The sequence below is a fragment of the Hippichthys cyanospilos genome, chromosome 9, assembly GCF_059441005.1.
Source record: "Hippichthys cyanospilos isolate Australia breed blue-spotted pipefish chromosome 9, RoL_Hcya_1.0, whole genome shotgun sequence".
Classification (NCBI taxonomy): Eukaryota; Metazoa; Chordata; class Actinopteri; order Syngnathiformes; family Syngnathidae; genus Hippichthys; species Hippichthys cyanospilos.
The window spans coordinates 10083935-10105990 of NC_142377.1; the positions used below are offsets into that span (position 1 = coordinate 10083935).

At 37.6% G+C, this 22056-nt stretch overlaps 1 protein-coding gene across 1 annotated transcript in view; it reads right to left on the bottom strand.

Moving 5' to 3' along the window:
* Positions 1–22056, bottom strand: part of cdh22 (cadherin 22) — a 152265-nt gene that overhangs the window by 96339 nt on the left and 33870 nt on the right. Inside the window, exon 3 of the mRNA XM_088423649.1 lies at positions 11578–11631. The gene's annotated coding sequence lies outside the window, so the exon portion shown is untranslated. The remainder of the gene's footprint in view (positions 1–11577; positions 11632–22056) is intronic.

Consider the following 22056-nt stretch of genomic DNA (forward strand, 5'->3'; position numbering starts at 1 on the left):
CATTTGTGTTGCTAGGGCAGATAAAGGTAAGGATCATTAGTTTGTAATAGTTGCCTTTGTTTGTTTTTAATCAAACTGGCACACTAAATGAGTCGATAGAAAGTGTTTGCAAAAGGGCAGGTGCCTTCTAATCAAAGCAATTTGACTTGACGATCACATCCCTCGCATCCGTTACGGATCGACAAAACATCGCATGGTCTTGAAGTCAACGTCGGCTGGTCTTGAAGATATATTGCCCGGTTCCGATGGAGATGTCCACATGGGAGCACCCGGGCTAAAATGTTACCACCCAATTCATCGCAGCGTAAAGTTTGACAAGATAACAGCTATGGCAATAGTTTCCCTATTAGGGTTATAAATAATAAGGAGGAATTGCATGGAGTAGAGACACATTTTGGGAAAGAACCACATGATAATTTACCCAATTCCCTTTCAACTAATATAGAATACCTGCAGGGAGCTAAAGAATTAATGAAGTTGGAGCAATTTGAATGTTGCCAAGTTGAAATCTCGAGTTTGAAGCCATTTACATTTAAATTTTAAATTACAGTTAAATTTGGCACATTTATTGTTCAGTGGTGATGGTCTCCTAACCCCTTATTTTTATAGAAATCAATTATAATTTGAACATTTTGGCTGCTGGGAAATAAAAGTGGAGACCTTAAGGAGGTGTTATTGTAGAATTGCTGTCTAAAAATGGGAATTCCACGATAACATCCACGGCATAAGTCTGCGTTTGTGAAAACACGTGACATATGTATATTTCGAGCGACGACATGCTTCACCAGATGAGCTTCAGAGTTTGAATCTTTGAAAATTCAAGATTGTATTTTCTGATATGCAACAATGAGATTAGTATTCATGCGGGTAAATTTGACCAACATCTATAATTCCGTAAGAGGGAACGCTGCTTGATCGAGTTAACAATCACCACACACCAGCAGTCTGCATGGAAACAACAACAAAAGGTCACAAATTGAGGAAAAATGATGAGCAGAAGGGCATTCTTCATGAGTCAGGAGACAAATGGGGGTGAAACAAACGGTTAGAGACACCAAGAAAGCAAAAAGGAACGCGGGCGTGGAAAAGAATCGGCCAAGTCTTAGCTTGCCTCATCCTTTGGTGACGGCAGCACAGGACTCAATCAAACTCTCTTCATTCCTGACCACGCATTAGCAAGCAGGGGATCTTGTTTGCCTTGCTCAATTAAATGCCCACCCGCACATAATTAACAACAGTTTTGTCCACAGATCAATAAAAGGCCTGTTCATTAAAAGTCCCTTTGCTTCCTTGCTTCCACTGCATCTGAGGAGGTGGCAGAGCCTGGCTGGCTGTATGCTTGTTTTTTTTTTTTTTTTTTTTTTAATTCGCTCTCTTTCAGCTAGTGTAAGATAGAGACGGAAGTCAAAAGAACTGGAAGCTCAGAGGATTTGGGGAAAAAAGCTTTTGAAAAGGAATGAATAGACTGGTGGCGTGGTGGAAGCGCCAACGTGAGAGGAACATGAGCTCGGCTGTTCATCTTCACCGATACGCCCCGTGAATAATGCTTCGATGATTCCGCGTTGTCGCATCACATTCGTCGGTTTCTGGAGCAGCACGGTGAGTTTGTGGTTCGATCGCTTGCCTCACTTTTTTAAGATTCGGGGTTTGAATCAGTCTACATGTGTGGCGATCGTATTATTCTACTCTTGGAAAGTTTAGTCATATTACATAGTTCTTCATACAAATCGGGGTAATTGATTGCTAACTATGCCGATGCCAATTTTTGGCAGGAAAAATAACAATTACTAGGGATTTCCAGACACTTATCACATTTAGGGAAATCAGGCCAAATCAGAAAATCTAGGGGGGGGGGAATGGGGTTAAGTAATATCATATAAAATCACACGTAATTGATCTCCTTGATGAGAATGATAAGCGGCCCAGACAGCCAATCCTAGCTACTTCAGTAAACAAACAAATATCCTCAGATTATGAAGACACGGGATGCACCTTCTTAACTTTATGAGAGAGAAAACTATTACATTTGCATTCCTGCAGTTTGTCTCCCCATCTAGCAAGAGGGCGATGAGCTATTGCTTCTCGATTAGCTTGTTTGTTAGCCATATGTTGCGCTACATTCGCATGCTCTTTTCATATTTGTCAAATAACGGATGACTGAAAATATTTGTCTCTTTAACAAACGCATTGGTTTTGTCTGCTATTTTGTCTGCACATTTAATTGTGGTTCAAGTCAGGGCACATCTTGGAGGCATTTTTCAGGGAAAAAAAAAGGTCAGCTCATGCTCGGTTGTTGTCTTGGGTTATAGGTAGGCACGCACATGCGCAAAATGAAGCATGTGGCATTCTGCATACCTGCGTACCTGTTCTGTGCGTCCCTGGGTATTTATTTGTGTGTAACAAATAATGACTGCAGAACTAGAACAGCTTTAAATGGTATAAGTACATGAAGGTAAAACGTATTTCTGAGCCAGTCAAACAAAATATTTCAGTGGATACTGACTGCTGTACGCCTCACACTGATGTATCGTAATTATGCATAGCATCTCACATTCACACCCCAAAGCTAAGTCCCTACTCACAGTATACAATGTAAGAAATAAGAAATAAGAAGGTACAACATGCAATCTTCTCTTCAACTCTACAATTACCAATCATGTTTTGAATTGGTTTTGATTTTGCGGCAGCACATGTTAGCGATTCCCAACAATCAGATCGATAAAGACAAGAGTTACTGGATTCAACATGGAGTCGGCGGCTGCCAACCACCTGCCACGACTCACACGCCAAGTGATTACAGCGTCGCTTGCTTCAATCCCGGTGCGACGAACTCGAGCAAGTATCGCGCTCTCCCATCTGCCGTGAGCGCGGTCTCTTCGCGAGATACACTTCAAAGCTGCCACTGTCTCCGAGCCAGTCGTCTTGCTCTTATTGTTTTTATTGGGTTTAAGGGAGCATCCATCATGTTACATGCACTCCATAATGTTGTCACCAGACAAGTTGGCTCATTCGTATCTGCAGTGTTATGTTTGGATTCCCTTATACTGTTACAGAGAAGCTATTAAACGACCTTAGCAGACAAACACATATGTAAATCATGTCCACATCTTATGACGGACTAGTGATCTATTCAAAGTCAAGGTTTCTTTACTGTCATTACACAATACAAGTACAAGGACAATGAGATTTCACTTAATTGAATTGAATCATCCGAAAAACATATAAAGACAATGAGCAACAAAGGGAGGCATACAGGATGGGAAGGCCAGTTGGTACTCGCTAAATTTAACCTTTAACATCTAAAGATCTAAACATCTATGTTGGGATTATTTGATAGGATGACACCAAACCTTTTTTTATGAACACTGGGCTCCAATTTGGTGTCATTTAAACCTAAACGTCATCCTCTGCGTACTGGACTCGTGACGACAAAGAAGGATTTAAAACTGCGGATTATAGACATACTTCATACAGATGGACAATGATCAAATAAGCCCAACGTTCTTCAAAGATTAAATCCAGGACCAAAACTAATTGCAATTTTTCTGGCCGATGGCTGAACTTTCCGACACGGGTGATTGAAATCTGCATCACATCAAGCAACCAATCGAAAAGAGCTGACTAGGAGCTAGGCCATTTTTTCCATATTATTCATTCGTGTTTATATGGAGCAACCCTCCCCCTTTTTTTCCCTTGCAAGCCAATTTAGAATCATTGCATCCTTGGTCGGCCGTGCTGTAGACGGATTCCCTTGTGTAGCATCTGACGGTCTCTAGGCAGCGCTCATCCCTCCTTTCACTTCCTTGCTGGTAAGCTGGTGTAAAATTGGTCCTTTTGAATCTTCGCCACAGTGGATTCCTCATCCTGTGCAAACACTGCACACGTTCAACCGCTCCCAACTGCTCCTGTCCGTGTCAGACTCTACGCTAAAACGCTAAAATGAGGTACCAGTAACTCAAGTGCTATGTATCATTAACCACGCGTCGTATTTGAATTTAAATGCATTTTAAATGTTGCATATGGTACAAATTTTTTGTCAAGTTAAATAAATATTGACTTAGAGGCGACTCGGAGGTGCTGTGGTTAGCACGTTCACTACACAGTTCGGTGACCCAAGTTCAAATCCCCCTTGCACCGCCCTCCTTGTGTGAAATTTGCATATAACATTAAAGTGTTTCTTTGGAAATCACGGGGATTAAATTCCAAAAATACTCTTTGAAGTATAAATTGATGTTTTTTTCTTTTTTTTTTAAATATATAATATATATGTGTACATACGTATATATATATATATATATATATATATATATATATATATATATATATATATATATATATATATATATATATATATATATATATATATATATATATAGCTACTGGTCCTGATGGTGGTATATGGAGTGTTTTTAGGTGGTGTTTGGTTGAAGAACAATTGAGAACCACAGCACTAAACAACCAATGACTTCTCTCAGTCTGTTTACTTGGATTGATGAATGAGGTGGGACGCGTCCCAATCCCCCCAAGATCCAGGCGCTTCTGTCTATGCCAAGCCTTACGGATTATGGGACAAATGGAGGCACGTGACAGCACAAGCATAAAGAAAATAGATACAGACTCTCAGGAAGCTCATAAACAGATGTGTGACAAATGGCGTCTTAGTAAAGGCTACTTAGTTAGGCTAGCGCTAATTGCCAGAACAACATTAATGCACTCCCCAGGTTGCCGGAACGCCGTTTTTACTAATGTTTGATAATTAGCTACGCTTCATTAAGCATACCTGAGCGATCTCCGTCTGGCACTGTTTTATTAAGGGAATATGTTGGGTGATTTTATGTTTATATGTTAGCAATGTTGTGGCTAGCCTTGTGTTAGAAAGGTTTGCAACAATAAGGATGTTCAGATGTCTTGCTTTAATCATTACAGTCCCAATATTATGTCTAAAGTCCCGACAAATTCCACCACTCCATTGTTTCATCCTAACCAAAAAAAATGTCAAAATAAAAAAAAAAAACAACTTAAAAACTTACTGTTATTTGAAAAAAAAAACATTTAAGAGAAATGAAAGAGCACCCTAAAACAACCTGGAAAAATATATAAAATGATCGAAACCATAAATAATAAACAATAAAAATATAAAAATATGGAAAATTTACTCAAAGAAAAACACGTACATATCCCGATATATACATGTACACATATATATTATATATTAAAAAAAAAAGAAAAAAACATCAACTTATACTTCAAAGAGTATTTTTGGAATTTAATCCCCGTGATTTCCAAAGAAACACTTTAATGTTGTTTAGTAATTTAAAATTAGGTTTAAATTCCATAAACAATCAGACAAAAATTCTGAAATATTTCAGCGAACTAAAATAAATGATTATCATACATTGTGCTAATTAATTCATTGGAGTGCAAGTGGTCAATTAAATTGTGTCAGAAGCAAGTTCAAACAATCCTTTGTAGCTAAGATATAGACATCATTATTTTATATTGGCTGGCTTCAAAACTCAAGCAATTTCTTTTAATCATTGATGTTCTGCGGTAACACTGTCAACTTTGACTTTGAATGAAACATTTCTTGACTGAGGCAATAATGATGAGTGGTCTCGGAGTATTACCCAAGACTGACTGTTTCGTCAGCCTTTTGTTACATTGTGTTGGAATTTTACCTATCCCTCTTCAGATTCCAGAAAATGTCCTTTTTATCATAAGCTTTCATATAAGTAAAATATAATAACCTTAAAACATGTTGGGGGTGGGACAAAACACCGATCCCACGAGAGGAAATGTTTCACGAGATTCAGTCCACGAGAACGAGGTGAGTCTGGCAAAATGAATGATATTAAATAACGCCCAATATAAGTTTTCCAGTTTTCAAAGTTTTCTTTTCATTGAGCAGACTGCAAAAAATTAACAATAGCATGCAAAAGTAAACATAAAAAAGGGGAGTCACTTTTTGTTACAGGCTCATTTTTCTGCTGCAGATGTGCTAGTTTCAAAATCCATGCAGCCCGTGGCAGGTTTGGTGGTCAGCATAAATCATAGTGTTTGTGAAATGTCTTTGTCTGATATGCTAATATTTTACCATTCATTTACTACACTGTGAAACCAAATTTTCGACATACAGGCGATTCGAAATTAATGTGCATACTGTATTCCTCCCGTGATGTTTCTATTGAATATTTAGTTTTTTGGGTAAAAATAATAAAATACATTTATTTAGCCAAATGAAAAACTATTAGAAACAAAATTACACATTTTCTTTTACTAATGAATGACCAAATATTATCAGTTCTTAAAAAAAATATATACTTTTTTTAACTTAAAATTAAATTGATATTTCAGGCAACTCTCCTCATAAAGTTTTCAATGAGACAATGTGATGTCAAAGCCATAGAAGACAAATCTGACTCAGGTTGTTGTGTCCAAAAGTGATCAGTAGGAACAGCAACCGTTTCAAAAGCAGAGCTTCGGAAAATTAATCCAACTGCTCTTGCTGGCACTCAAACGCAGTTAGCTAGCGGCTAATTTATGTTCAACACTGTGAAAAATACCATGAAATGACATATCAGCATCATTACTGTAATTTCCCAAATACAGGACATACCCATCAACAAGGAAGTAAGAATGCGAACAATATAAAAATGTGCATTTGTGCATCAAAACTCTCCTTACGTGACGGATTGATCATCCTCGAGAGGTATCGAATAAAAAATGATCTAATTTTTAACCGTTTGTATGACAAACCCATACTTTTGGTCTTCACTTTGGGGAAAAAAAATGGGGAAAAATGTTTTTTGTGTGTGTGCTGAATTGGAGATTGAACGTGATTTCAGAACAAAGTTGTATTGTTTATATCATAAGGCGAGACTCCAGAAGGAAGAACAGTATGTGCAGTAGAATGCTGTCACCATTATTGCAACATGCCTCTGGGAAATACTTCAAAATAAAAGCGAGCCAAAATGTTCGGGTCCATTTATATTTGGTATAATAAGGTTTATTTTGATGCTTTGACTGTTTTTCTCACCACTTTTGCAGCTTGCAGTTTTGTTGCTTTTAATTCAGTGCACCACGCACATCTCATTCTCTTGCATTTTGTTGCACCCGTGGCCCAGCAAGCAAAGAAATAAAATATAATCATATCGTAAGATGCGCAAGGCCGAGAAACCTGGTAGCATTCTCGTCTCGCAAGATCGTGTCAAATGAGATCTCATCTCTTTCCTAGTAATGATTTTTTTCATTAAAACAGTCTTTGTATTCTGACTATTCCTTTCATTCTCCACCCACACTTTCAAACCAACACACTGTAAATATTGACACAGTTTTGTTTAAGCCTGTGCATTAAAAAAAATAGATTGAACTGTGGGTATTTGAGATTTATAAAATCCTCTTAAAAGCCTCCAAACAAGACATGATTGGGGTCTTTTTTTTCGTTATTTGAATCAAATCCAAATGTTCTCCTTGCATCACATTCATCCAAAGAGTGTTGACACAAGCAACATTTTAATATGAGCTTACTTTGACAATAAAAGGGCCATCAAAAATGTACTTATTCATCACATAAAAGTTTTACGATTTATTGGATGGTGTGGACTCTATGGGATGATTTAATTAGAACATATTGACCACGTTTATAGGACCAGCAAAGCGGGAAACTTTTTTTTTCTTTTTTTTTTTAATAAAAAGATGACAGCAGGCTATAGTAAAAACGGGCCATTGAATAAAAGGAATGATGCAAAAAGAGACTAGCGAGAAACATGCCCAGGACCATCTGCACGGTGAGTAGCGACACAAAGGTCAGCGACCGTTTTTATTGCTCAAGTTTTTTGTCATCAAGCCTTGGATGTGGATTTAGCGCATGTGTGAGTTGCAAGAGTTGCTTTTGATCAGCGCTGGAGGATTTAAAACGTGTAAAGCCTCATCCTGGCTGTGTACCAGTGACACGCTTGTGACCACAGTCTTCCTCTGCCAACCACGGAAGCTGTTTGCTAGATTTACTGTATTGAGTCTAGAGGACTTTGGATTGAACATTTTTTTGAAAACGTTTGGAGAAACTCCCAAAACCGAACCATTTCCAAACAACTCTCATGAATCACTGTCTGTATACAAATTGGACGGAGAAACTTGTTCCTACATTGTGCACATCACAATAAACACTTTGAATCCTGAACACTTGTGCGGTATTTTGTCCTAATGTTGATGGTTATATCAAAGGCATTTCACATCAAGGGGAAAGCATTGAAAGAAGACACAAGGGAGCTGAAGTTTCACCAAGATGTTGACAACATGTCAAATTTCAACATGGCCACTATAAAGATTGTAAAATTGTAGGATTGATTGGAAATGAGCAAAAGATGGTCAAAATAAAGCACAAGGGTTAATGTTGGAGACCAGTGGACAACCTTTCAATGACCCCCTTTGAATTTTATTTAATGTCATTTCAAAGTTTAATAAATAAGACACAGAGGACCCAGCTCTGGGTTTTTTTTTAATATTTTTTTATTCCCGATCGAAACATATTTTGCACTGGTTGGAGCAGAGGTACGAGTACCCGTGGGGTACGTGAAGGAAGTCCAGGAGGTACTGGAAATTTTAAACAAACAAAAAACTATGTTAAAAATAATTACTGAGTTAATTCAATGTTTCAGGAAAATATAAGTTCACAAGCGAATTCTATGTTCAGTAGGATATTCAATTTCATCATTTAAAAAACCCAGATTCTCTCCCTAGCTTGAATGATTTGGAATTTTGAACTTTTCATGTGCCACCTCTCGTTACCTGTCAAGTTATGATTTATTTTGTGTGGACAGAGCTCTTCTGTAATTCCAAAAGAGGGTGATTTATGTTTAATATTTTTGTGGACAAATATTTATTTATAGGTATTTATTTTTGAGAAAAGGTATGACAATTTATGTTGATTATTTTTGTGGACAAATATTTAATCATATTTTAGTTATTTCTTTTGGACCAATACAAATGACGTTTGAAATGTTTGAAATCGTTTTACGTCTTTTTTTTGTTTTTTGTTTTTTTTAACCTATAATGCATTGCACTCGTTAAAGGGTGAAAATATATTTCACAAGCGGTACTTCAGTGAAAAAAGGTTGAGAACCACGGGTTTGAGGGTACCTGGCAGAAAAATATTTCATTGAAATTAAATTGAAAACCACTGTCTCAATTTCTCATATTATCTCCTTGAGTGTAAATCTTATCATTCCCCACTGTACCCAATTGTGAAAGATTATATGCTCGTACACAAATATACCCCTATCCTATAATATAGGGAAGTATTTATCATAATTTACAGTAACATATTGTATCAGAATGTATCTTGTCACATCTCTGACCATGTTGGTCACAACTGAACATTATAGTAGTTGTAAAGCTGGTGGTATTTTATTTATTTATTTTGGGAGATTGTGATTCATCCACAGAAAATGTTATACAATAAATTATACATTAATAGTCTCTCAGGATGATATTGGGGTCAGGCTATGCTGTGCTATATATAATTGAACATTGGAACAAAACCAATCAAAAAATGAGATTAGCATTACATATAATGTATACTGCACACTGGGGTATATAAACAAAGTAAGGTATAAGGCGAAACAAACACAAAACATGATAAATATTAAATAAGATAACATAGTTTCTGCTAGAGAATCTTTAATTAGTGCGATCCTGCTTATTAAAAGAAGTATGTAGCATTCTTTTTGTGGTTCAATGCAGTATAATATCATCATTGCTATGAGAGGCGTTATATCACCTTCATCAAGTGAAGAGGTTATTGCCATAACAAGTTCAGTGGCTACCACTAATCCCTGCAAGACTCTTCTATTTTGATTTGCGCTGAATGAGCGACAACACACACACACACACACACACACACACACACGCAATTCGCACACAGATAGATCAAATTATAGCATGCAGCACATTCAATTATATCACACAGCAGATGGCGTAAACAGAATCAAGCACACCTCATCTCAATGATTGGATCTGCCGAAGTTTGATATTAACCCTGATATGTGAGGATGCAACACAGGACAAAACTTATTAATACTCGGGGAGACCTAAAATCATGACTCCGAAATTTTGGGATGTGCAATAATCCGCAGATTTGGAGGTAAACAAACACACACACACACACACACATACGTTTTCTTATGGTGTCTTAAATGTTGCGTTGTATTGCGCTCTATTATATCCTGAGAGCCAACCTATTCTTTTGTCCATTTTGCCTCAGCAAGAAACATGAGATATTATTGGAAAAGCCAGGATGTCCTCAAATGAAGACACTAGGACTTAGTAGAGAAGCTCCACTGAGTCAAATGACGTAGACCAAAAATAATTGTCCAATATTGTAGACACAAATGAAAAGAAGGATATGGTAGCGCCATTATGTATAGTAACATATTGCATCAAATCATATTGTATCTCAACATATCATACCACATTGTATTGTATGACATCGTAATGTGTACCGAAACGAAATATATCATATCAATGTAGCATTGAATTGTATAAGATGCCGTATCATATCCGGCCATACCACACAAGTATGAAAAAAAAAATGTGATCGGGACATCCCTAATGATTTATTGTGCGTTTATGTTTCATCATGTTTCATAATGTAGCATGCTATACAGTAGTGTACAGTATTGTATAAATGATGACACTATCAATCATCCTACTGATTAATCGATCAAAATCTAATTTGTATTCAAGTGTTGGACAAAATCATTTTTTCTCATTTTGAGGTTATTTCCTACTGTTTTTTTTTTTTAATTTTGCATTATTAAGTAAAACAAACAAAAATAAACAACAACAAAACAAATTAAGTCACTGGTTTGTACGTCGTTTTCCCAAAGAAACAATCAAGTGTTTTATTTGGATGAAACAAAAGGAAAATTCGACCAAGTTCCCAAAATGACTTCAGCAATCGGAAGAATTACTATTGCATGGCTGAAAATCGGGATTCGGATTATTTAAAGTAAAAAATTCAATTATTAGCAATGTTTCCGATTTATGTGAACATTGATTAGTCGTCGATTAATTGATTAGGTTTGATTGTTCTAACAGAATATCATCATACTATATCAAATCATGTTATGCCTTATGATAGCCTAGCGTACCGTATCAGTTTTGTTCTTGGTTTCTTGACATTTAGGAAACAAAATACGCTAAACATTTGGAAGTCAAATAAAGTCAAGACTTTGACCTTTGTCCCCAGCTGTCCAAAAACATCCTGTAACGGATGCAATTCAAAATCCTTAATGCCCTTGCTTGGAAAAAAAAATAAATCCCGTAAAGTTCAAAAGTGTTTGGTCAAGATATGTGAGCAGCCGAGCGTTAACAAGAAACACGACGGTCCAAGGTCAAAGCTTGTGTCCTGTAAAGCAGCTTGTATTTTTTTTTCTATACAACTCTCCAGAAGATGGATGGGATTATCTTATCTCGGCGGGTACACACATGACATCAAAACACAGTCGGACAAAATCGGCGGTGTGCTGGTCAAGCAGAACTTCACGGCCGGTGGGATTACACAAATAAAGGACTCACCATCCCTCAGCCCGATGATGAGATGACTCAGGTCCACGTCCAAGCGCCTCGCTTCTGCAAAGTTGAAAAATAAAATAAAAATAAAAAAAGAGAGCCCGGAGGGAAGTTTATTGTTTTTCCTGCTTTTTAAATGAATACATTCCCCTGTTAGTTTCCTAATGGAGGAGTTAGTGGGCACGCGGGGAGGAGAGAGGCACATTTTGGCAATTTGCTAATGGAACATGAAGGCAAAAATGGTCGATATTAAAGAGGTGCTCCTGCTTGTTCTGCGTGGAGAGAGCTGGACTGAGCTATGGAATATAGGATCTGAAGTGCTTTAAAAAATACAATACAATCATTAACTGTCATCTTCATCTTGGGAGTGAGGAAGAGGAGGTACTGTATTAGCCCCGGAGATCCTTCAATAGCCTGCAATCTTCGTTTAATTACTCGCTCGGCATCTCCGAGCCTCCTCCACCTCTTTTAACTACCGCAGTCGGGGATTGGGGTGTGAGTTATTCAACAAAGGTATTTTGTTTTCCACACTATGAGGCGCACCTAAAAGCTTTCAATTTTCTCATAAACTGACAGTGCACCTTAGTTTGGTGCGCCTTATACAAGGCTTAAATTGTGAGTTTTAATTTTTGGGGAATGAAAAAGTAAAATAACTTACTGGCCATGTAAATTCTTCCAGTTTTACATCTGCATTTCAGTTATGAATGTATTTTTTTAACAAATTACATTTTTGAACTTTTGATATGCTCTATATCCTCCAATTTTGAAGCAATATAAGACAGTAAACCCCCGTGTTGTGGCGAAACTGGCTTGCGTTTTATTCACGTTACGAAGCGCAATACTCAGTTTTTTTGTCCTCTCTTTTATGGAAAGTTTCCCACTTTATGGCATCATCAACTGTCATGAACTGTGAGATTGGCTGTGTTTATGTTGTTTTGCCTCCCTCCTCAGGCGTTTTGAAGCGATTGCTCTATTTTCTGGTTGTGTTAAACTGCCTGCATGCAGGGCTTATTACGATACTCCATCAATATTAAACTATAGATTCGCCCTTACATCAATCTAAATAGTATTTTAATGTAAACAAGAAGTATTTTTTTTGTCATTCTTAAGACAATACTTTCCAAAAAACATCCTTATTCTTGATTTCTGATTGAAAGGTTGGACTGACTTATCTGTTTGTTTTGTTGACATTCCCTTTAGCACAGCTCCATCTAGTGGATACATAGCACAACCCCAGCCACTACTGTAGCTTCTATTCTATGCACCTTATAATGTAGTGCGCCTTACGGTGCGGAAAATACAGTAATTGGTGACCCACTCCAGCCTCATCCACTAAATGTTTACCTGACAGTGACGTTATTTCAGAGAAAAATGAAAAACATACATCCCCAAAAACCTCACTGGTTGCTGTGAATCCAGATTACAAACCAAAGACTCTGTCAGCAAGACGAAGCTTTAGGATTTAAGCCTGCTTAATTCGATGGAACATTATTTACAATCTCCGGAATGGAGGTCATGTAAGCAGAGCACATGCGAAGTTGGCACAAGCTAACGTAACGAACTCGCCCTCTTTGGCCTGTGCAGTTTATGTTGGAGCGATGACATTTATGAAGCAGATGTTTCCCCTCTTGTCAGAAATATCTGTCAGGCCATTAAAGTCCTCGTTTATTACATGATTTATAAAGGTAATCATTAGCATTCACTTTTGCCAGTCAAACTGCTTTCATGGGAATCTAGCAGGACAGTGCTTCTCAAATTAGAGTACGGAAAGTCACTTCGGGGAGTACGTGAAATTTTAATAGGGTTCCTCTCGGTGTCAGCAAATGTAATTTAATGGGTTTTATTTAATGCCGTAACAAGAACCGTAGATTTAGATCTCCAAATTAAGAGCTAATTAATTGGAACAGGAAGCAATTTATGACTAAACTGGGTCAGTTTTTCATGAACTCATTCAATCACAAAGACATAATTTTACATTTATAAGAGTCCAGACAGTCCATCCCAGGCACTTGTATTTGTTTTCAAACATTTTAGCATTTCGTATTCAGTCTTGTTAAGTTTGGCTACTAATGTTGGGTTCAAGAATTGTGCAGTTGTTAAGTACTGCACATCATCCAGGAAACCCAAATTCAGTAAATCTGTTATACAGATGATGCAATTTAGAGTTGAGGTCCTCAATAGGGGGTACATGAGTTATTAAGAGGGTTTCTTCAGGTTTCAGCATATCTAATTTAATGCTTTTGAATGTAGTGATAGGAACATAACATTTTTACAAGATATTAGCATTGGTGCCAATCTTTGAATGTATTTACAAGTATGTGAGGACAAGTTTGCTGATAAAAACACATTAGTAGCTCCAGGCTTCCGTAGTTCACAGTATAACTCTTCTACAACGAAACCTGCATGTGCAAAAATACCCCCCAGTGTGAAAACAGTCCATGCATTGAAGCTTTTCCCTTTCCATCCCCCTGTTGCATAATACGATTTTTTTTTCTCCATTTGCGCTGCACTGAAAATCATTATAGTGAAAAAAAGCCTGCAGCAAAAGTCTATCTTGGTTTATACTTGACGCACCGGCACGCCTTTTGAAGCACTTAATTCTCGGAGTGGCTTTCCCCCGCAGTCAGAAGAGATTCTCCCATACTCTAGGTGGCAGTAAATTGAGTCTACAGCATACAAACAACACTACTCTATAACAGAGGTAGATAATCCTAGTAAATCTAAATTCTTCCAAACAGTTTTTAACAGACTCCTCATCTCTCCCCGACATGGTGCTGGCCAGGAGTTGTTTACGGTATTTGGATCACGGTAATTCTTTTCAGACAAACCATAAAGGTATTTGTACCGGCGAATTACAATATACAATACAATACAATACAATATACAAAAAAAATCTAAATCTAAAAAAAACTCTAAAAAATGTAAGAAAAATGAAAGATGGATGAAGCAAAGTGAAAGACATTAAGCAGGAAATTGACATAAGTATGAGAACGAATGCTTATTGTAGATTTGGCAATTTCGTTCTGTCTTTGTGGTTTTGTTTTTAATTTTAGTCAGATTGTAGATTGCACGTTTTTTATGTTTACGTCCGAGACATAGATTTGCTTGATGAAAAGTCCCCCGTTGTGAAAAAATTCCGGGTGCAAATATGATTTCCTCGTAGAGGAGTTCTACTGTAACTCAATAGATTTCTAAAACTGCATAGTTGAAGTACAGTTGCACAATGCTCCTTTTTAAATTCCTTTAATATCATGCTGCCTTCTTAGGCCTCACAAGCCTACATCTCTATATTTCCATGTGGTCTATTCTCTCTATTCTCTTAATGAGACAGCGTTTGATGATAAGGGCCCATGCACGAGTAAACACCCGCGCAACAAAGACCTTAGCGAGCACACCGCAGCGACCCCCTACGCCGCCATTAAAAAGCACTTAAGATGTTATCACACGGGTGGTTAGTCTTCTAATAGCGCGCCGTGAAGCCTCGCTCAGGTTTTGATGTTTCGTCGAGGGTCACGGGTCGATGAAAATCTACCGCGGGAGCTCATTGGTCAACAGTGATGACCATACAAATTGATACTGTGATTGTGATGGAAAGAATGAAAGAAAGAAAAAAAGATTTCCTGATCATTCTCAGGCATGGACTCTCGAGGCATCTTATGTTCGAATTGACAATCCAATTTCATGTTGAGTGGTGAAAAAGATGTCGAGAGCCCTTTTTTCTGGGGATCACAGTGAATCAATTATGGGGTGATAGAGACAGAAATTTCTCACAATTTAGAATCCCTCATGCAATTTTGTGGCAATTTGAGGAAATGTCTGAATGAGTTGGTTCTTGGACGACCTCACGAATGGCCAAAATGACCTGAACATGTCATCTCTGGTCCAAAAATCACAGATTTATAGGGCCTTTTAAAGTATCTGAAACCTTTCATGAGATACTTGAAAATTTAATTTCATTTTGCAAGTAAAACTGGCCATGGGGAATGATTTTAGCAATGGTATGATCTTGGCCACTTTTAGCAAACTTTTAATTGCATATTGATGAGGAGACAACTTTAGAACTCTGAACTACATTCCCAAGTTGTGGAAAAGAGCTGATGTTGAGGATGAAAGAAGTCAGCACAAAACCTGGCAAATTTTCTCTTTATTTTCAGAATTGTAAGAAAAAAATGTTGTCAATGAACTGGCTGCATTATTCATCAAAACATTTTTGTATTCCCAATTTAAAGTGTATGGGAAACCTAAGCGAGTCACTCGAAGATTTTTTTTTTTTTAAAAAAAGAGTAAAAGTACAAGAAATACAATTTCAATGACTACCTTTGTGGTAAACCTTTTCAAAGTATCATTAAACATCCATGTAATGATATGTATTTAATGTATGTAAATTTAAAAACTACCTTAATTGTGCAATGGATATTACATCATTGATTAATTACGAAAATGTGTAAAAATGGTATTTCATACATATTGGGTTCCAAAACTGATCCATAGGAACCTTTTACCATAGAAAATACACAAAAACTGAAAATAAAAATCATTAGAGTATTACGAATTCTCAAAGAAGTAATATGGTAAATTTAACTTTAAAAACGCAGAGATACAGGCAGTGATGTTCATTTTTTATAAGTAGAAATTTGTTTAGCGGAGAAGCAACTCAAGTTTAGCCTACTACATCAATGTAAAGCAAACAGCTGAGCCTACAGCCGCAGCTAAATATAGCAATGACGCTAACATAGCAAGTCACGGCTAAGCTCTTTTATTTTAATTAATGACAGATCTTAATTCACAATTTATCAATCCCTTAAAGGCCATCAATTATATCTGTCATGAAAACTGACCCTTTATATTATTATCGATTATTTTATTCCAATGATATCTTTAAAGTGAGTACCATATCATATGGAGGGCGTATCGTAAGTTGGCATTGATATAAGTGGGGCGAGTTGTATATCTATGCTACACACTTTTCGCTATCATAATCTATTTATCATGAGTATACATTATGGCTTGTGTTTGTCAAATATGAAAGTCACTTTAATTAGCCCGGGAAGGAAACTTGGCAGGAATGACGGCGAGAGAGTCTGCACGATCTTCGAACGCTGTCAGTAAGATGCATCCAAAAGAGGAAATTTCTTTCACATCTTTCATCTTTATCACCCGTTAGGTATTTCTTTTGTTGAATTAATCATTCGGGAGCCTCTGGAGAACATTGCATGCAGTATTTTCTGTTCTTCTATAAGCTGGCGCTCACAGGGAGTTTTAGAGCAATTCCCAGTGGGCAGGGCTTCTTTATTTAAAACACTTTGTGGATGGAACCAGAGGGGGAAAAAGTACTCTGGAAAATACCCTGCTCAAAGTTGAAGTATTGATTCACTTTTTATCAAAGTAAAATTCAAATAGTACAGAAAATATAGTTCGATTTTTTTTTTATTTCTTTTTTTTTACTGCCTATTATATCTTCTTGAGACCCAGCCTATTCATTCGTCTCAGTGGGGGTGCCAAGTAAGTTGTATCCCACCCAAAGAAATGAGACCACTGGAAAGACCAGGATGTCCACTACTGAGGAAACTAGGAAGGGTAGGGCAGCGCCAATGATACAAAAGATACAGACCAAAAACAATGTCCACTACTGTGGACACAAATCAATAGAATAGAGTAGAATAGAATAGAATAGAATAGAATAGAATAGAATAGAATAGAATACCTTTATTTTCACTGTATAGCTGGTATGATACACATTGAAACTGGAGTGCTGCTTCAGTTTGAGCATATGGAAAAATATGAACATTAAATAGATTAGAATAGAAATCACCATCTCATAAGAGTGTAATCCTATTGTTATTTTCAGTGCATTCTTTTTGTGTTGTTACTCAGAACCTTGATATCACTGCGGGAAAATCTGTCCCGGAATTTGTTTGACAAGCTTTTTTGAGTACATGTACATTTTCCACCATCTAGTTTTTGTTTCATTGCTTTTTTTTTTTTCAACTTTGAGGGACAACGAAACAAAGTAAAAAATGTGTAAATCAGGGGTACTCAATGCATCCATTGTGGTCGACCGCTCGAGCTTCGAGGTATCTTTGGTGAAAAAAAACCCTAAAAAACCAACATCAATTGAAAAAATAAAACAAAAAAACTACTGTGTTGTTTACATTGTGAAATGCTCTCTAGGAGCAAAAGATTATCAAGTAGCCCATCATCGCAACCATGCTTGCGAGAGGAACTAATACTGTAAACTAAAATAAACTCGTATCAAGGTTGTTTGCACATGTTATGATACAGTTTATTTCGAAGCGTTAACTGTCCTTCTCACAACATTTGGCTGTTTTAGTATAATGGAGTAAAGCAACAGGCAATGCATTCAGCTAAGAAAAAAAATACTCCATCCCTATTCGTTACCACACAGTAATTATGTTCATACTGCCTGGGTCATTTTTTTTTTTTTCTCGATATTACTGCAAAAGAGGATGTATTAATGTATTATATAAATTATATGCACCCATCATATGTTATTAGGTCAATATAGGTCATTATACCACCCCCCCAAAATGACGAGTCTCAAGTAAGAAATCAGAAAAGTCAGAGCACATAACCCCTGCCCATGCTCCAAAAGCTTCCAGTCCGTTAACGTCACGCCCGCAGCCGACTCGAGGTAACCTCGCGGCGGGCAGTGGATAAGGTCTGCAGAGATATGATATGAAACACACGAGTCCTCGCGCAGGAATCGTCACCCCCCAATCCCTTGTGTATGTTGTGGGTATTAAGAGCTCAGTGGCGGCCACCCTGCTTTAGAAGTCTTTTCCTGAGGTAGCGCTTCACAAGGCGGCTGCAGAGGAGGATAAACGCGCCGCAATCCCGCAGGCCAAACGCCTGCCTCCTCAACTCTCTCTTTGCACCCCCCAACCCCTTCTTGCTTATCCCTCTCTTTCCTTTCCATCCCTCATTATCCACCACCTTCCCCCTCCCCTTTCTTTTTCTGTCCCATCCGTCCCCTCCTTCCCTCTGGCCCTCCGTATAATTCCGCTTTTTTGTGCCTTCTTATCCCGTTCCCCTCCCACTTCTTGTCCATCTTTTAGTCCTCACATCTCGGTCCCTTTTTTTTTTTTTTGTATTTTTCAGTAATGAACAAGGCTCGCGGCCTGTCTTCTCAAGGCTGGAGTGGATGGAAACCACGGCGATATGCCTTGTTCCTCACATTTGGACAGCGTGAGTGAACATATTGGGAGAGTGAGAGTCAGAGGTCCGTTATGTAACTGCTGATTTGACTACTCCGAAAATTAGGAGGAAAAAAAAGACAAGCTGAGAGAGGGCAGGAAAATGTGTCTGTCGAAGCTGCGCAAGCACTCATATTATTGCGCTCCAGCCTTGGGAACAATCCATTGATCAAATATTTAGAATATAAACATAGATTAGGGTTCCCTTAACGCATACAAGTCCTCAATAAATAAACTCGAGCAGTGCTTCTCAATCTTTTCGATAATGTACAACCTTGTGCATTTTATTTTTAGTGCCCCCTAAGCAGAGCAAAGCATTTTTGGATGCAAAAAAAAAAAAAAAATAGGCTTAAATAGCACCATCGGTTTTTAGTTTCTTAGAATGTGTATTTTCAAATGCGTTTTATTAAAAAACGCCAGAAGACATTAGCGTCACACCACTATGGATATGTTTATGGGAGCGGCATTCAAAAGCATTACTCTGCAATATTTTCCATACTATAAGGTGCACCTAAAAGCCTTAAAGTTTTTCAAAAGCTGACAGAGGGCCTTACAATCCGGTGCGCCTTATATACCGAATAAACTGCACGTTTTAATTTTGGGGGGACAAAAAAAAAAACACCCTTTTTGAAATTTCGACAAGGTGTGAAAAGGTTTTTGTAAAAAGAATGTGATTTTATAAAACAAATCCAGAAACTGTGTTTTAATCAGCAAAACAATATATTTTAAGGTATTTTTTTGTTCGCAATTTGATTAAAAACATTAAGTTTAATATTTAATGGAATAATTGTATTCTTTTAAAATCATGTTGACATTGATCTTTGAATGTAATTAAGAGATATTCCGTCCTCATTTTTTAGATAGTACTTTCCAGAACTAATCATTATTCTTGCTTTCTGATTGTCTAATGTAAAGTTTGACTGACTTATCTGATTTGTTTTTCCCTTTAGCGCAGCTCCATCTTGTGGCTGCATGGTGCAAGCCCAGCCACTACTATGGCTTCTCTTCTATGTGCCTTATGGTGAAAGCACCTTATATATGAAAACGGTTTTAAAATAGGCCATTCATTGAAGGTGTGCCTTCAACGGACAATAGGGCAAATTAGATTCGCTGATACCTCCATAAACCCTGTTCAAATTTCATGTTACTCCTAATCTGCCTTCAAATTACGTCATTTGAGAATCACTGTACAAAAGATTACCAGTGAGATTAACAGTGGCATAAAATATCCAATGTCCAAATGTTGACTTCCAAAAAAAAGGCTTTGCCTTGAACATTAACCAAGTAAATTGGAAAATCTGCTTTTAGATCAACAGGTAAATGATAGTCATAGTTGACCAAGAACGCAGAATGTTCAAATGGCAAATCAAGGCTTCACGAAGTTAACAGTCAGACAGAATTAGTTTTTAACAGTCAGACAGAATTAGTTTTTGATTCCAAGCAAATCCTGTAGAATTCTTTGAGATGCCAGAACACTCAAAGCGCTTGATTCTCATTTGTTAGTAAATAAATGGCTTGAAAATATTCCCCCTTGCAGATGAGATGCTAAATCTGGGAATAGGAACATTATTTCCTGGAGGAAATGCATGTCATTCCAAACCGCACACATCAATATCTTTCAAGTCTATAAATAAAAAAGAGCGACTTCATTAACAATGTTTACAAATGAGGGGGAAAAACATGCTTCTGGTTACAAAAACGCTTCAAATGTACAAATCTGCTCGTTACTGGAGTAAAGATGTTTTATGTCATTCATGAAAAAAAACAAAAAAAAAAAACAATTGAGCTGGGGAAGGAAAATCACTAAAAATGGAAGGCTTTAGCCTGTGGCGTTTCTGTTTGTTTGTTCGTTTGATTTCTCAGACAGGCAGGCGTTAAAATGAGGTGATAGGAATAAAAGGAGCAAAACATCCTGCCACTTAGGCAGACTGAGTGACAGGCACACATGGAGACGTCGTAACAGGCAGATCAGGGAGGGGCAAAGAGAGCTGAATCCAAATTAAGCTGATCGGAGCTCACTGTGACTTAATCTAGTTATGTGGATAAAAGATTTCCCTGTGGCTAAAAACATTGCAAGTTATGACTCAGTGCATGTGTGTGTGTGTGTGTGCGTGTGTGTGTGTGTGTGTGTGTGTGTGTGTGTGTGTGTGTGTGTTGTGTGTTGCGGTACAGCGCAATTGTTTCTCTGTCGTGATCTGTTCATCTCAAGATGAGCCTCAAAAGGCTAAACTTTGTTGCACTTTTTAAGTCAAAAATCAAAATATTTCATTAGTTACAAAAGTTTGTGCTTGTAATATTAGGAAAAACTACTTGTTGGACACATTGCTTACAGCAGAAGCTCACTAACATGGACACGCCCCCTTCGGGGAGGTATGTGAGATTTTAAAAAGATTTCTGCAGGTATTAGCAAATCTAAACTTTTTTTTCTCCCAATACATCGTAATGTTTTGTGAGACCTTGTCAGATCTGCCTCCTCCTTCAGCCCCCACGGGAGACATGATGCGTAGGAGATCCGCACAGTCCAAAACCTAGTAAGAGCAGGTTGGATTGAGGATTTATTCATTTTTTGTTTTTTTTTGAAAGACACTAAATGAACCGACGACGTGAACGTCAGACTCAACAGAGGTTTACTCAAGCGCCTGAACACCACTTCAAACAGCAAGTAAACGGCAAAAAACAAATAAGCGTCAACCAACTACCTTTTGCTTGATTTCACAAACCTCTGAGACAAAAACACATCAAGGGTAAACGATTGCGGAGATAATTGTCAGCCACCGCTCCTTCACTCCCTACCGACACATTTGATGAAATTCATTCCAAGGAAAAAAGAAAGACCGTGTGTACAGTACTCGCAGCGCCATCAAACAGAATGCAGACATGGGCGACGATGAAACCCCGAGATTTAAGTTTGAAACGCTTCAGCTTCAAAACAAGTGCTTTTCATCAAATTCTCTCTGAGCTCCAAAATCCACGCAATGAAAAAGCATTATTGAATTCATAGAAAACGAATGGCAAAGTGTGACGGTACAGAGGGCGGCGTCAAAAAAAGCAGATAGATGAAACAAGGACTGTGAGCTGGAAGCGAGAGAATGCGCCTGAAAGATACTTCGGGCAATGGTGTGGCACGGGCACAGATCCAAGAGACTTGACAATTATAATCGGTAAAGAACAGGTATAAGATGTGATAAGGTATTTTTTCTTCTTGTGCAGTATTTTGACCATTTTTGGGTCATCTTCTTAATCCTCACAGTATTTGAGTCAAGTATTTGTA